Source organism: Amblyomma americanum, chromosome 2 (assembly GCF_052857255.1).
Source record: "Amblyomma americanum isolate KBUSLIRL-KWMA chromosome 2, ASM5285725v1, whole genome shotgun sequence".
Lineage (NCBI taxonomy): Eukaryota > Metazoa > Arthropoda > Arachnida > Ixodida > Ixodidae > Amblyomma > Amblyomma americanum.
The window spans coordinates 104,102,892-104,115,244 of record NC_135498.1 but is presented as its reverse complement, the minus strand read 5'-3'; the positions used below and the strand labels follow the sequence as shown (position 1 = coordinate 104,115,244).

The 12,353-nt window shown below is 43.3% G+C and overlaps 1 pseudogene; it reads right to left on the bottom strand.

Annotated features, from left to right (window-relative positions):
- Positions 1-183: 183 nt before the first annotated feature.
- LOC144118902 (uncharacterized) lies at positions 184-1,112 on the bottom strand (annotated as a pseudogene).
- Between the last annotated feature and the right edge of the window lie 11,241 nt (positions 1,113-12,353).

Below are 12,353 nucleotides of genomic sequence, written 5' to 3'. Positions count from 1 at the left end.
ATACCCTAAAGGCCCTTATGGGCATTACATAGGGGGGGGGGGGGGGGGTTAACAACAGGATATGTCAAACACAATTAGGGGGGGGGGGGGCAAGGCAATACAGAACATCGCGGTAAGGATCACCGAATACAAGAAGAAAATATAAAAAGAAAAAAGGAGAGAGAATTGCATACATGATGAAAAAAAAGAACAACACTCCGTACAAAGCATGTAGAAACACTTACAATGCGTCAAAGGCATAAAATTCTGCTTTTACCCAACATGCGTAAAACTGCGTTTCAAATTACTTACAAATGAGTCATGATCACGTATAGAAGCAATTTCTTTTGGCAGCTTATTCCAGTGATGAATAGCTAGAAAGAGCGGTGATTGTCGCAGGAGATTCGTACGCGCAAACATGGGACGCACTTTGAAGGGATGGTCGAGGCGGGGGGAAATTTTTTATAGGGGTTTGATATGGGATGCTGTAAAGGATGACGGGGCATGATACAATCTGTGGAAGTGGGAAAGTAGTGCTAACAGTCGTCGTGTTTCTAGAGACGGTAGTTGGAGGGACTTTTTGATAGCCGTGATGCTGGATATTCTAGAGTATGTTTTAGTGATGAAGCGTGCTGCTTTATTTTGTAAAGATTCCAGCTTGTTTATTAGGTAAGTCTGATTTGGATTCCATATTATGGAAGCGTATTCAATCTTTGAGCGAACTAGAGCTGTGTAAGCTAATAATTTAGTTGACTGATTTGCTAAATATAAATTTCGCCTAATGAAACCAAGTGTTTTATTTGCTTTCAAAATTATTTCATCAATGTGATCATTCCATGTAAGGTTAGAAGTTAAATGGACTCCCAAATATTTTAATGTATACACATTCTCTATGCATATGCTTTTCATAAAATATGAACTTAAGTGAACGTTACTGGCTCTGGTAAATGTCATAGTTTTTGTTTTAGAAACATTAATTTCCATTTGCCATTGCTCGCACCAAAGTGAAATTTTGTTTAGGTCGGCCTGTAAAATATTAGCGTCTTCAGAGGTGATAATGTGTCTGTAAAGCACGCAGTCATCTGCAAACAATCGAACCGTTGAGGTCAGATTGTTACTGATGTCATTAATGTAAATTAAGAATAAGATTGGGCCAAGTACGGATCCCTGGGGAACGCCAGATTTAACTTGTGCTAAAGCGGAAAAGTGATCACTTACGGAAACAAATTGGTAGCGATCGGTTAAAAAACTTGAGATCCAATTAACAATTTTTTCATGTATGTTAAGCCGGCTAAGTTTCGTCATTAAGCGAGAATGGGGAACTTTATCGAATGCTTTCTTGAAGTCAATAAATATGGCATCGATTATTATGGAATCGTGAACAGCTTGATGAAGATTAGTTATAAGTTCAAAAAGCTGTGTTTCACAAGAGCGTCCTTTCTGAAATCCATGTTGATTGTTAGAAAAGAAGTTATGTTCAGATAAATATTTCATAACTGCGGAAGATGTGATATGCTCAAGTAATTTACATGGAATACTAGTTAAGGATATAGGTCTATAGTTTGAGGGCACTGATCGGTCACCTGATTTGTAAATGGGAGGGATACGACCGACCTTCCAGTCATCTGGTACGATTCCTGTATCTATTGATTGCAGGAAGAGGGTGGCTAATACGGGAGATAATATAGGTTTAGTCATTTTAAGCATCTTTGTGCAGATGCCGTCTGGACCTGGCGCTGAGTTATTAGAAAGTCGATCGATGGCCGATTTTATTCCCTCTGGTGTAATTATGAGATCATTCATAGATGAGTTAATTGAAGGAAACGTAAGGTCAGGTGGAATTGGATTTTCGTTTGTGAATACAGAGCTGAAAAACGAGTTTAATTCAGTCGCAGCTTCAGATGGTGAGAGTAGCACACCGTTATTAACGATTGGTATAGTGGATTGAGAAGAGTGTTTAGGGTTAATTACCTTCCAAAACTTTTTCGGATTGTTCATTATCATGCTGACGATGTCACCGTTAAAAAACTTGTCTTTAGATGCTTCAATTTCAGCTTTACATTTATTTGATTGTTCTTGGTATCGCTGCCAATCACCATCCGAGTGGGACAACTTAGCTTTAGAGTAAAGGCGTTTCTTTTTGTTTATTGCTCTCTTCACTTGGGACGTGAACCATGTGCTCTGTGTTGATGACGTTATTCTAATTTTGGGAACGTGCTTTTGTTTCAGTTCAATAAGCTTCCTTCGGATAGCGAGCCAGTTATCATTTGTATTGCGATAAGCCATGGTTTCCAAGAACCACATAGAAAAATATGACAGCTCTGTAAGAATCGCGTCGATATTTGCACGGGAGTAATCGTAATTGATTTCGTTGCCTTTTCTGGTTTACTACTTTGTAATTGGTATTCACAGTGTACTACGTTGTGGTCGCTAATACATTCAAGGACGTGAACAAGCATATTTTCCGGTTTGGTTGTGAGGACTAGATCTAGAATAGCTTTTCCACGTGTTGGTTTGCAAACTATTTGATGCAGATCAAATGAACAAAGAACATCGAGAAATTCCTGGCATTCGCTCTTCCTTGCGCAACCTAGGGGCGTACACCTCTGCCAATTTATTGTGGGGTAGTTAAAATCGCCAGCAAGTATTATAGGTGAAGTTGGATACTTGTCTTGGATTAAAGTTAGGGAATGATTAAGACTCTCGATGAATTCAGAAGTAGCATCAGGCGGACGGTAACAGACTCCGACTGCGCAAGTCACAGAGGGACAGACCTGAAGTGAAATCCACAAAATTTCAATATTTGACTGTGTGTCAACAACGCGAGCACATAGATTAGATTGCACGGCAACTACAACACCGCCTCCCCGTGCGCCCACCCTATCATTTCTAAATATAGTAAAATTTCTAGAGAGCGACAGCTCGTTGTCCCCAATATCGGGTGTAAGCCAAGTTTCTGTCCCAAGAACAATATCTACAGAACAAGCCTCAATAAATGCACATAGCTGGTCTTGTTTGTGAAACATGCTTCGAAAGTTGCACAACAGGAGTGACAAGGAATCACCTTGATTAGCATGACTGTGTCAATCATTCTGGTTTGTTTCGTCCCCTCGTTCGCCAACAGTAGGTTGCGCACTCAGGCGACATACTTCGGCTTTATTGCGCGTTGAAAGACAGGTTACTTTGTTTTGTGATGAATCAAGGGTGTAACATTTGCTTCCAAGAAGGAGTTTATCGTAGACCACAGTATATTTTTCGTTTGGCTTACGTGCTTCGCGAGCGAAATCTCTGTTCTTTCCTGATGAGCTGCATACGGGCCGAGAAATCTTCTTCAATCCACACGCGTGGCTTCTGCAGGTCCTTCAATTTGGAAGCATTTCTTAAAATTATGCTCTTGTCTTTAAAATTCAGAAATTTCACGACAATTGGTTGGATGTGACCTGCTTTAGGTCGACCTATTCTGTGGGCTCGCTCTATTTCACCTGCATTGAAGCCTAGCTTAGTTAACACGAACTGGTTGATGATGCGTTCAGTGTCAACCCATGTTTCTTTTGGTTCTTCCGGGATTCCCTTAAATATTAGGTTATTTCTGCGCATACGGTTATTTAGGTCATCAACAACCAGATTGGCCTGCTCCAACTGTTTAGTTTCTATGGTCTTCAGCTGCTCTTGCCATTCCTGAACGACTGAGTTAACGGTGGTGACGTCATGACACAGGTTATCAACTGCTTTTAGTCGCTCTTCGACACCACTCAGTCGCCTTTTGATGTCAGTGACGCTCGTTTGAATATCCTTTAGTTTGTTTGAAGCGTCTTTGTGAAATTTTTCATTTGACAACGTTAACTCTTTAAGAAGCGCGAGAACTTGGTCCACCTTATCCGGGCCTGGGTTGGTCTCTACGTCGCCAGCGCAGAGTATCAAATGAGCAATACAAAACAAAACCAAGGAACAGCGTCCACCCATGCGCCAGCAACTAGTAGCCAAGGCAGGCCTAAGCCATATTGGCGAACAACCACTGGCAAAATGGCCATGCGCTACAAAGCAGCCTATCCGCGCACGGTAAGTACAGATCAATGCCCATGGTGAATCAAACGACACTCGGGATTTGCAGCCTAAACAGTACCGAAGTTGAAGAAGTTGTTGTCACAACCCACTCACCTATGAACATGAAACAACAATGCGTGAGCTGCGAACAGTCGGCTGCAAATCCCGTTCGGTGCTTGTGGACGATCCCTTTTGTAGGCGACTGAGTGGAGGGCGCTGCGTGCGATGTCAGCCGCTTCTGCCTGGGTAGGGGCACAGATCGCCTGCGCGATGGAAGGCGATCAGGCTGTAGCCACGAGGCAGCTCGGCAGGTGGTCCGATGACCAGCTATCAGCTTGGAGCGCCACAATCTTCGTGTCGTCGCTTGGTCGCTTGCTTCTCGAAATTATCAGAGCCTATGAACATGAAACAGCAATGCATGAGCTGCGAACAGTCGGCTGCAGGTTCATTGTTATAGCCGACCGGCTAAACGAGATACAAAGTAGCTTCTTTCGTCCCAAGATCTTTAAGACAGAGGTATCGCTGAAAAAACTGCTGTGATCGTCTTTTGGGACTGTGAATGCGTTTTGACGGCTGAGGTCATGGAACATAACAGTCGGTTCAATACGTTACGTTCAAACACGACAAAAATCACGTTCATGTATTCACAAAGCTCATACACAAAAAGGTGTCATCATTGAACTCGACAACGCTCGGCCTTGCTGAAGTCTACAGGTCAATAAGGGAAGCGATTCTGCGGAGAAGACGCTTAAAACTTTTATTTGATTCTGACGTATGGCTATATGATGTGTTCATAAAAAGCTACTGCCGCGCAGGCGAAACTTATCGAACACCACTCTTATATTGATTATTGAATGCGAGCATTAACATTTAGTGCATCGTGTCTTAGCTGATTTTGAGAGCAACAACGTATTTAGTGCTTGAATGCTTGGGACAGAGGAATTGCCTGGCGATAAAAAAGTGCCTGTGGATACTAATCGTTACTTTCATAGGAAAAGACTAATAATACAGGCGCTGTTGGGTAGTTTGTGTGGTGCGGCTGTAGCAGTTCACATCATCTTTTGCTTTTGGAATGGAGTTAAACTGTTTATCTTTTTCTCTGTCTCACTTTTGCGTGGTCTGATATGCAGGACTTCGCGATGTGTAGGATTTGTGGCTAAGTGATCGAGATTTGCCTGAAACATTGTCAGATGGTTGTGGATGTAAGAGACGCATTGTGGCACATCTTTATCTGGAAGTTGTTTTCCTGTTGGGAGACAGAAAATTTTAGGTGCAACATCAATATTCCTCCACCTGAAGAGCGTAACGCTTAAGAGTGTTTTACTCGACAGTATTATAATATTAATAATCAACCTTTTAGAAACAGTCAACCGCCGCGGTGGCTCAGTAACTTTGGCTTCGGCTGCTGATCACGAGGTCACTAAGGAGATCTCGGCCGTGCTGGCCATATTTCATTGGAAGCGCAGCAGAAATACGCCCCTGTGAAAGAATTCCAGATGATATAAATAATCCGGAACCCTCCACTACAGCGTCCCGAAGCCACACGTGGGCCACGAGAGATGTTAAACTCTATATGCCACACTTTCTAAAGATGCAAAATTTGCAGTTTATATGTTTACCATGCATTCCATAGATGAGTGTTTGACTGGGAAAGTGTGCACCTTAGTGGCTTATCAGATGATACTTAATTTCTTTCTTGAGCGTTGTCTTCAGGAACTCCACGGGCTCGGAGCGGGTGGAGAGTGTGAACACGTGGAGCAGGCTACATAAATGCAAGCGATGCCATATTTGATAGCAGTTCTAACGGCGTTACTCTTGCCTATAACGCTATGGAATTTTCTGTCATATTCGAAGGCGGAAACCGCAATGTGTCCGTTTTTATGTTACGTTGAAAGCACGCACTGAAAGGCCGCCAGTTTAACTCTAAGCAGACGCATGTCAGGATGTTAAGTTGCTGCACCTCTCTTTCTCACAGACTCCCTATCCTTTGTGTTACTCAGGATGTCCTTTAGATAAAGTAGTGACTGTCAGCGATATTAAACGCTTGGCCTAAGCGTCCGTCTTTTCTAAACGTGCATTGGTGCTCTCTTCGCTTCAAACTGGTGCGCAACCCTCTGACTTTAACATAGATCTTGCTACACGTTGCGGTGATTATACAGAACTATGGGTGCAGTTTTCGCCCTTTTTCTTGTCTGCCATTGTAGCGCATTGACTGTGATGGCCGTCATGGCGACAGAGCAGGTGACATTATAAATTACAAAATACCGTTCTGTAGAGCAAGCCTAGGCAGCTTTTCTGATATCGTGAACGAGCGCTCAGAAGAAATTGGAAGCAATTATTAACTCCTCTAGGCAGCAACTTGCGCGTGTGTACAGCCCCTAGAAGAGAGCCCAGGGGCGTTGGACGGCCGCCGCTTCGTGCAATTACTTGGAAAATTTTGTGTTCGTTGTTCTGGCAAAATCGCTCTTGCTTCTCCTTACTGCTCAATCCCATCGTCAATGTGAAATAAATTTTTTTGACCATATTGGACCTTGGTGGTCATATTCCTTCCAAGCCCGGCGGCGTGGAGAAAAGGAATGCGGTACCCAGTGACTCCCAGGAATTACCAACTAGCGGCATCTGTCGGCCGCCACTAAGGAATATTCCAGCACTATGTTTTGATGATCAGCGCCATGCAGCATATGGTGACAGCCGCGGGAACTAGAAGCGTTTCTGCAGATTTTCTGTGCTTGTGTTTATACCAGTGTACCTAAACCGAGAACAAAATATGGTGCAGCCGCCGCTCAGGAAACTACGCGCAATTGGAGGACATGCAGCATTATTTTACACAACCATTGCCAAAATTTCGGGACAAGCACTCCTAGTTCTCTTGGCTGCCAGCACGGGGCGCATGACTTTAAAGATTAATATATAGCACGCTGACATTATCGGTGGCGTGAGAAAGAAAGAGAAAGGCCGAGTGGCTACAGCACAGAACGTGATAGGCCGCTAGGCCCAACGGCATTGTCTGCGTACTTTTCCGTACTCCAGGAAATGTATAGCAGATGCCCAAAAACATAATAAAATACCTGGAGGCGGGAAGAAACGGAGGATGAAAACCGAGCTAATGTCAAGTAACGCACAAAAATATTCGCCTGTGTGTGAAAAAAATTTTTTTTTGCAATTTTGAAAACTAACAAAAAACAAAAACATTAATCTTTTTTTGCGGCTGCATGTACGAGTACCAAGAGTAAACGCGTATTGAAGTGAAGGGTTTCGCTACTATTATTTTCAGCACACGTTTTTCAGTTAAACGGGTTAGAAAATATCATTCCTTGAGTTTAGGTTCAGTAACGCTTCTAATGAAAGCTGACACTTCCGTTCAATTATTAATAATTTGAATGCTTTATTATGTAGGTCATTCACAATGACATCCGGAAAGAAGACCGCCTGTTCGCCATTATTTATGCAACGTATTTTGTTTAGGAGGGTTGCATCATAGTAGTGAAAATAAATTAAAAAATGCAGTTGCTTCTTTAAAATTTTCTGTTTTTTCTTATCTCTAAGACGTGCACCGCTGTGTTTCATTATATTCTACGTTATTTTCTATTGTATTTTTGTATTACCTTATCGCTTGTATTTTTGATGAATTGTGTTGTTTCTCTGTTATTTGTGTCACTCACACGTATACTTGTGCGCGAGCAAGAAATCATTGTTCATGCCCTTCTGCAAGGCTCTCGGCTGAGAGCGGCAGTATTGTAAAATGAACAAATAAATAAATAATGTACCAACGTCTCACAAGCAAGTCGGTACATGAACATTGAAATGGGTGGCGCATGATTGGCGATGAACTCTCTCGGCGCGAAACTCGCTCCCGCATTGTTCGGTACGGCTCCCGAACACTAGGTAGATCGACTGAAAGAAAAAACGACGATGATTACAAAAGTGATTTGTGCACACTATTTATACAGATATGTTACCAGACTTCGTTATTGCGACCTACAGCAGCACTGCTCCTTGGGCACGAGACAAGGGTCTCTCGATGTTGATCGCACTCTCCGAGCCTGAATTTTTGGTCGCTGGCTCCTCTCACTGCTTTTGTACTCGTGGGCCTCCGTTGTGGCGGGTCCCGGCATGCTATGTGTCACGACGGCTCGTGTGACCAGCATGCGTCGACTTGCCCGCTGCACCTGGGGATGGGGGAGGCCGCAAAGACCATAACACCAGTGAATTATCTGCAGCTGCGGAGGTTGTCCCACTCCACGAGGACATGTTCTGGCGTTTTGCGGTCGGGCATTTTCCGGCGGTATCTGCTCAATATGTGCTGAATGTTTATTTATTTATTTATTTTACCCTCAGTATACATAGTACAATATAGTGGGGAGGGGAAAAACGAAATAGATTACAAAAGCGGAAATCATACAAATAGTTGAACTAATATTATAAAATGCAGAACGCAAATAACGAAAACATTTAGGCAAGGATGAAAAGGCAAATGCGAAAAATAATGCATACAAATACGAGTGGCCCCTGAAAGGATGAAAGTAAAAAAATACAATGTAGAACACACACATGAATCACACAGAAGATGTCAATCGTTAGAATAATTTATGAAATGAAACCTTCAACAGCCGTTCTAAAATTATCAGTGCTTGTTATGCCAGCAAGTGATGCAGGTAAGTTATTTCATCCTTAACTGGTCTGGGGAAGGAATGAATATGAATAGTTGAACGTGTTGCAGTGTTGAATGTTTAATTTTGGGCGGTGGATAAGATGAGATGAAATGTACTGTGGCGGTAGGACCGAAAGTGGACGTAAGTATGAGTTGTGATGAAATCTTTTATGAAAAAGGCACAGGCGAGATATTCTTCTGCGGGTGGGCAACAGTGGGAGCTGTAGGAACGCTTCCATCTTGTTAACAGTGGCAGCCCTTTGGCTGTTGTTTAGGATGAATCGGGCTGAGCGATTATGTATTCCTTCGTGGGTCTGAGGGTCTGCGTGAGGGTGACATGCCCGAGATCTCAAACTGATGATGGGTATTGAAACTGTGGATTAATGTAAGTTGTGTACAATAAATGTTTTAACGATGATGGTGCTAGTGAAAAGTTGCGCGGATGTATCCCAGTGTGCGACTTGCCTAAGAGGTTACATTATCAATATGTGTTTTTCGAGATAAATTACAGGCACCGTGAACCCCCAGGTATCAATATGATTATGATATCGCACGTTATAATGAAATGATATTAATGATATGGATGGGACTCACCACGATAGTACAGAACATTAACGCGATAGTGTTAAAGGCCCCGTTACGCATAAAATCTGGCGCAGAAAGCTGGCGTCCGCGTTGTGAGCGAAACACGACGAGCATGGCGCTGGAAGGGGGCCCCCAGAGAGCAACCTGCCGATCGGGTAGCCAGCATAGTACCTACCATGGCGGGTGGCAGTTAAATCAATGATTGGTCGCTCGGAAAGAGCACCATGGGTCGCACAAGGCCCATTGAGGGGAGCACTTACTGTTGTTGACAGAAGTCCCCAGGAAGCATCTTCGGGAGAAAAGCTGATAGCGCTTTGATTAGCCGCGCGCTGGAGACCGCACTTGTCGAGATGAAATCCGGACTTACGCGCTGTGATATGTGCTAATGATAGCAGGCAATAGTTAACAAACACGGCAGCTATTAACCAAAGTCGCTTGGCGCACGTCCTGGAGAATTTTGTATCTGCCATCGCAGGGCAATGGCACATCGCTTGGCAATGGCACACTGCGCCAGGCGTGGTATGAGGACTCTCAGGGATCTATGAATGTGAAGTGTAGAATGTCCGTCTACATAATTGGGAAGTAAGGCATTACGCTTCCACGTCATACAATTAAGGCGAAGCTTAAGTGTCTCGAATTTTTTTCTTAGACTTACATTTGTTAATGTTTAATTTCATGCGCCTTGCAAGGCAGCACTCATTAATGTTATTAAACTCCGCCCGAGTGACCAAAATGTGTAAGTGGTTAAATATTTTACGATATACTCACAAAGTGGAGCCACTATAGAAACTGCCTTACCATTTCCGTGCAAAACGCACTGAATGACTTTACTGTATCTACGATTACTTTATTATTGGTATGGAATATGAAAAGTATCAAGAGACGGGGGGGGGGGGGGGTGATGTAAAACTGAGAAAGGTCAGGGCAAATACTCTGACCGTCGCAATTATTTGTGGTCTATAACATAATGCAATGTTTACTGATGACGAAAGCCTTAGAAAAATTGTCCTAAATATTGTTTTCGCTTTTGTTTAGTTTTCGAGTACAATTTTGTTTTGATAGAGTATAGCACAACAACGAAACTTTAATTCGGAATTTAAAATTGGAAATTCCTCATATACATGTAGTGCTTAAGCTAGCGATAAGGTCCTTCTTGCTAAAACCTCTGTAGTTGTTTGAAAATGGCCTTAAAAAGCTTTATAGATAAGGAGAGGAAAAAAATCGGGCGATATTCTTAAAATAATATTTAAACGCGATTGCGTTAGGGAGCTCGTGTCGCAGAAAAGCCGGTGTCGGATTTGTCGGCGTGGTAACAAGCGGATCTCCAAATAAACAATTCTGAGAAGATACGAGTATTAAGTCTTTCAGATTGCGAGGCGAGCACACGCAGAACACGCTGCGAAGGCTCTTTTTTCTTTATTGCATTGAAATTACCAGCGAAGTTACCAAATGCTTTACGTACACTCATACTATTCCGCGATGCAGACACACATTGCCATGTCTTCGTACACTGCACTCCACCAATACATTACAATTGCGGGAGGCATACACATGCGTCAAAAATCGGCAACCATTCAGGCGGCTGGTCCTGCGCAGCAAACCTTCCCCCCCCCCCCCCCCACACACACACACACACACACTCACCAAGGCGGACTGTTTACTGAACAGAGACTTACATGGATGAGGTGGTTCTGCGTGTGTCGATCCATCATGCGGCTCTTTCACAGGCTTTTTTAAAAAGTCCAGTCAGCCATGAAGGCTCGTTGGTTCGAAGTGAATCTGGTGTATGCGCTGTGGTCTTTGACTTCGTGAAACGTCTTTGCGTACTGATGCGTACATGAGTAGTTATGAGTATGCGATTTGTCCAACGGGTAAGGCGTCGCGCCGAACGGGCGATGGCGTTACGTGGACTCTCTGGCAGCGCTGCAACACGCTGTCGTGTTCAACTCTTGAATGCAAAGCTTAATTGTCCTCCAATTTTTTTTTGCCGTCCTTATGTCTTACAGAAACTAAGCACTCTTGATTCGTTCCAGCAGTACACCAAGTGTGGGCAAAATTTAAGAAATAAGGATCGAGCATGGAGCTACATCTTCCACCAACTTGATAGGATATTGTAGGCCTATGTAATCCTGAGGAACACACCCTAGCGTACTACCTTATTGGAAATAGCACAAAACTATAAAAATAGCATGCCTAAACCTGTGGTTAAGGGCCCCGGCAAAACAGAAGAAGTACACTTCGCACACCTGTAAATTGAGACATTCCCATATCCATCCAAGTTACATGCGATAGACTCGGAATCCTTTGGTTCAAAATGCCGCATCCGTGGCGAGATCTCCGATCTATATCATGTGGTCGGGGTCTGTTAAGCCAATCCCAAATTTGTCATTTGTCAGCCAACCAGTGAGGGGGTGCAGGTGGCTCTGACCAGTTCGCAAATCGAGGACCAAGTCCAGCTCTTCATGGTAATTAAAACACTGAATACCTTCTAAAATCGCTGGGATCAAAGAGGAAATCTAGTTGTTGCGTTCGGGATGGCTCTATGCATTGCACTTGTATTGTAGACCACATGAGGCCAATGAGGAAGCAAGTAATTCTAGAAGGCTGGAACTGGATGGAACGTCTTCGTCCCCTACAGGTTGTCCGAATGTTTTACGCTTATTTTGTTAAAACATATTCCACCGCGTGAAAAGTTGTGTTGGTTGGTTCAAATCACAAAACTTCGCACCGATTTTTGCGAACCTGGTAGTCTGATGCATGCTTCTGCTAGAAATTATTTCTTTTACTTCACGTATTTTGGGCTTGTGAAGGCACCTTTTTAATGTGTGTTGAAGATGGCCCAAAGGTGCACTTAGGAGCAGTTTTTTCTTGTTCTTGATGAGGAGTGTGCCATAAGCCATAGGTTCACAATGGGCGATTCGATGTAGGGCATAAAGCTATGATACATAGAATGGTTCATTCCCACGTAGGAACCTGCAAAGAGAGTCCTTATATTTTTTGTATAATGTCGAATTATTGCAATGAAATTCGTGGCTGCACTGCAAGCTCTCCTTCTGAGGAAGCATATTCGCTGAGATAACGTCGCTGGTCACGT